We start from the raw sequence: 5,374 nt of genomic DNA on the forward strand, positions 1-5,374 counted from the left end.
GTGCGGGTGAAGGAGAGAGAGGGCCGGCGGGCAGGCCAGGGGTGGGGTTGAGGGTGCCTGTGACGGCGACCGTGACCGTGGCAATAGGTAATGCATGCGGGGCGGCGGGCTTCGGGGAGGAGAGCAAGGGCGGCGGTGGGCTCTTAGAAGTTTCGGAAGAAGCCAGCCCGCGAACTCTTGGAACTCGTAAGAATTGGAAGCCGGAAGGAAGGTGGGGAACGAGGGCTAGACTCCCAGTCGACGCGCGAAAATTCTTCCGGCACTCCAGTCCCTCGGCCCCGCCCCTTTATTCGCCCCTCCCTTCGCCCCTGGCCCCGCCCCCTGGCGCCCTCGGCAGGACGTACCTCACGCTCCTTCGAGGGCTGCTTGGTCCAGGCGGCTCCTGGCCCTGGGGCCCGCGCGTTCTCTGCTGTGCACTGGGTGGTGGAGGAGTGCGGTGCCAGGGAGACTCTGATGAGGAGGGAGCCTCCAACACATCCATGTTCCTTACCCTCAGTGGGGAACAGTGCGGCCTTATCGAGGGTGGCTTCCGCAGGACTCAGCACGTGCAGCCCCTACATTATGCCAGGCCGAGGCTCTTCCTCTTCTAGGTGGGTGTGGACAGGGCAAACAGGCAGTGTGCCTGCGGTGGTCTACCCGATCAGCAAAGACCTCGCCCTGCTTCGATTACCTTTGTTACCACCCCCCACTTCCCCGCCCCCAATCCTCCCGAAGAAACCAATGTGAACCACAATTCTGCACCTACGGGACCACGAGTTTCTGTGATGGCTGAGGAAAGAACCGCTGAGAAGGACCCTGATGTGGGAAGGTTGGTTACTTTTGCGGGGAGAGGCTGGAACTGAGCCCGCAGGAACACAGGGGAAGGTGAGGGCAAGAACGACCACCTCTCAGAAGGGAGGTGTAACAGGGCTGTTCTCTGCCTGGTTCCCAACTTCATTTTCACTTTTCATTTTCCTGCATTGGAGAAGGAAATGGCAACCCACTCCAGTGTTCTTGCCTGGAGAACCCCAGGTTCGGGGGAGCCTGGTGGGCTGCCGTCTATGGGGTCGCACAGAGTTGGACACGACTGAAGTGACTTAGCAGCAGCAGTGGGTATTCATTTTGTGCTGTGCTTTCCAGGTGAGTGTTAGCTGATGTGAGGGAAAGAAAGCTGCGTTAGAGTAGACCAGGTGTTAATTTTGTATTCCTGGTCTGTTTCTTTGTCCCTGCACCTTTCTCAGAGTCCAGTAGTTACCAGCCACTAAACCAGGAAGCATAGATTTTTCAGGACGCAGAGTTGTGAATTAGGTGAAGTTTGACTTTCTTTTTGACCCGTTAACATTTTCTTTACCCAAAAAATTTCTCATAGAAGTTCACCTCAGCCTTTTCGCTGCTTTGTGTGCGCAGGATACCCATGACATTATCTTGTCAGCCCAGCCTATTTTATGTGCCTGGCCTCCCAGGACTTTACATACGTCACCTTTTCCCATGCTTGACCTTTGTCCAAATTTCCTCATGGCTTGATTCTTCCTGGGAGGTAATAACTGAGTGTCATAGGTTTAATCAGTGACATCTGATGAGCTGTGTCACTAGCCACAGGTTAGTATGTAATGGGTGTTTGTGATACCAGGAAAGTTGAGGAAACTGTAAGTTGATTGACCAGGATATGTGGTGATAGCTTCCTGGTGTGTTTGAAATTTTATTTTGGTCAAATGACTGTTGTTGTTTAGTCGCTCAGTTGTGTTGAACTCTTTGCGACCCCACAGACTGTAGCCTGCCAGGCTCCTCTGTCCAGGGATTGTCCGGGAATATTGGAGTGGGTTACCATGCCCTCCTCCAGGGCATCTTCCCAACCCTGGGACCTAACTCATGTCTCCTAATGTCTCCTTCATTGGCAAGTAGGTTCTTTACTACTAGCGCCACCTGGGAAGCCAGAGTGTAAAGGTTAGGAAAATTTAATTATTTTTGCCTCTGTTATTTTCAAGTAAAATTTACAGGCAAGAAAAAGTTTTTTGCCAGATCTTTTAAAAAACAGTTGTTGTCTTCGGAAATGTTTTTACATCTGCAAGATTCTAAAGGATGTCAGGATTGGGTCTATTATTTGACCAACACTCCTTAATCTAGGCTTTTATGATTTAATTCACACCATCTCAGCCATCTGGTGATATGTATGTGACCCCCAACGACACTTGTCATAGTTGTTGTTTAGTCGCCAAGTCTTGACGGACTCTCTTGCAACCGCATGGACTGTAGCCCACCAGGATCCTCTGTTCATGGAATCTCCTGGGCCAAGGCTACTGCAATGGGTTGCCGTTTCCTTCTCCAGGGGATCTTCCCAACCCAGAGATTGAACCTAGGTCTCCTGCATTGCAGGCAGATTCTTTACCATCTGAGCCACGAGGGAAGCTCCTTTACTGACCTAGAGTGGGTCAAAGATATTTATTACCATAAGGAAAAAAGCCCCGGACCAAATTCTGTGTGGATTTTCCCTATAGACTGTGTGGAAATCCCTACAGACTGGAGTGGGTTGCCATTTCCTTCTCCAGGAGACCTTCCTGACCCCAGATCGAACCTGCATCCCCTGCATTGCAAGCAGGTTCTTTACTGCTGAGCCAGCAGTCGCCTCCTGTCTAGATGTGTGCAGCATGATTGAGCAAATCCCTTTTTGACCTGCCATATTGACTTCTCTTTCACTACCTCATTTCCCTTAATGTATTTTGTTTACCTTTTGTATCACTTGTAATTCTTCCAGCAGGGAAGGTGAAATTTGAAATGAAAGAAAAAAATGTATGCATAGAATATTGCATCTGAGTTGACGAAAATTCCAAACTACTAAAACTAGACCTTTAACTGTCAAGAAAAGAATATGCAGGAAATATATAACAATGTAAAGCATGGATTATATTCTATAATATTTTTGAAGGATGTTATAGAGACTTTTAACCCAGTGGCATTTGATAATGAATAAAACTTTAAGAGACTTAGTACTCCTTGGCAGATATGAATATTTTTATTTTGATCTTTTTTCCAGTTTTATTAATATAATTGACATACAGCAGTATATAAATTGAGGTTTCCTTGATGGTTCACATGGTAAAGAATCTGTCTGCAATGCAGGAGATGTGGGCTCAATCCCTGTATCAGGAAGATCCTTTGGAGAAGGGAACGGCAACCCACTTCAAAATTCTTGCCTGGGAAATCCCATGGACAGAGGAGCCTGGTAGGCTACAGTCCATGGGGTTGCAAAGAGTTGGACACGACTGAGCAACTAATACTAACTGTATAAATTGGGAATTCCTGGTGGCTCAGTGGTAAAGAATCTGCCCACCAATGCAGGAGACTCGGGTTCAATTATGGGTTGGGAAGACCCTGTAGAGAAGGAAATGGCAACCTATTCCATTATTTTTGCCTGGGAAATCCTGGCAAAAAGGATTCAGGAGAGGAGCCTGGTGGGCTACAGTCCATAGAGTCACAAGAGTTGGATACAACTTAACGATTAAACCACTACCACCACGACTGTATAAATTTAAGGTGTACAGCATAAAGACATGATATGTTTTATGAAAATGAGGGACTTCCCTGGTGGTGCAGAGGCTAAGACATCGAGCTTCCAGTGCAGGGCACCTGGGTTTGATCCCTGGTTTGGGAACTAGATCTTGCGTGCAGCAACTAAGACCAGCACAGCCAAATATTCAATTAATAATAGATAATAGATAAATACTTTAAAAAAGAAGATGAATAAAGGAAAGCCTCATTCAAAATGGAGTTGGGAAGACCTAAGGGGGAGCTTTCATACACATACCACTCATCACAGTTTACACATTCCAGCCAGAAGAAGCTTAATTTACAGCAGGAAGAAGAAAGATTTTCTTTTTGCCTGGAAATAATCCAGCCAATGAGAAACTGTTACAACCCTGAAATCTCCTCCAGTGAACTTTTAAACAAATAGCCCCTCCCACCTTCCACTTTTCCACTATTCTTCTATAAAAGAATACTCCTTCTTTTGGTCTCCAAACTATGGGATTCACTGGTGGCTTAGACGGTAAAGAGTGCCTGCAATGGGTCAGAAAGATGCCTTGGAGAAGGAAATGGCAAGCCACTCCAGTATTCTTGCTTGGAAAATCCCATGGACAGAGGAGCCTGGTGGGCTACAGTCCAAGGGGTCACAGAGTTGAACACGACTGAGCAATTTCACCTTTCACCTTTGGTCTCCAGACTATAGTTTGCCATAGTTTCCATGGCCCAAAGGGCAATTCATGTGGTATTCCCAAATAAATTGGATTTTGCTGGCTAACTGTTACCATTTTCTTTTAAAGGTTCACATTACTTGGTGTCAAAAGGGGTATTTGAAGGAGTTGAATCCCTAAAGAACTAACGATCCTGGGAATCATGCCTGGTACCCACTTGATCCCCTTGTGTTCTCCACTCTTTTGGTCTGGTAAGTCTCCTCTCAGATTCAAGCTCATTCCTTTTGATTGAGCTCTCCAGCTTTTTAGGGGGATCTGTTTTTGTTTTCTTGACACTATTGCCCTCTGTGTGAGCACTCATTTGTTTTCTGAACCTCTGGTTTTGACATATAGGATCTCGATTCTCTAAATTCTCTCAGGAGAGTCCTCTTCTGGGACCACGGCTTACTTTGTGTTCAAAAACTTTTGCATATTTTCAACTAAATGGACCAACTTAATAAAAAATAGTTTAGAACTCCAGTGGTCACTATGGGGAACTTTCAAGCTCTTCATTACTGATAACTGTACATGTATTAAACCACTGGTCTGTGGATAAAATAATAATGTTTATGAATCAATACTGGTGAGGAAATATTAATAAGGCCTCATGAAGTGCCTACTTTGCTTGTCCCACCTGTTCTAAATGTACTCCTGGGCAACTGTCTGCACTGCCCCTGAATACTTTATTTAAAAAAAATTTTAACATTAAAACATTTTAAATTTTATATTGGCGTATAGTTGATTTACAGTATTGTGTTTCAGGTGTACAGCAAAGTGATTCAGATATACATGTATCTATTCAAATTCTTTTTTCTGAACATATATGAAATGATATTTATTATATGAAATTGGCTTAAGCAATATGGTGGCTAGTAAGTGCAAATCTGCTGCCCTTTGTGAACAAGCCTGATAAGCAGTCTCCAGCCACCCCTCAATCACTTAAAATTGCTCAACTGACCATTCAAATTTTTGGCAAATAAATTTTATACAACTCCCCTGTCTCATGGATATATAATAAATATATTTTGTCAGACATTTATAATGTCTATTTTTGTTATATTTTATATTGGACTCTTAATTCAGTGATACAATAAAGGAAGGGTATGAGGAAATAGACTCTTCTATTTTTTTCAAGGGAGTACAAATTGGTATGATAGAAAAGGAAGGCA

Source organism: Bos mutus, chromosome 4 (assembly GCF_027580195.1).
Source record: "Bos mutus isolate GX-2022 chromosome 4, NWIPB_WYAK_1.1, whole genome shotgun sequence".
Classification (NCBI taxonomy): Eukaryota; Metazoa; Chordata; class Mammalia; order Artiodactyla; family Bovidae; genus Bos; species Bos mutus.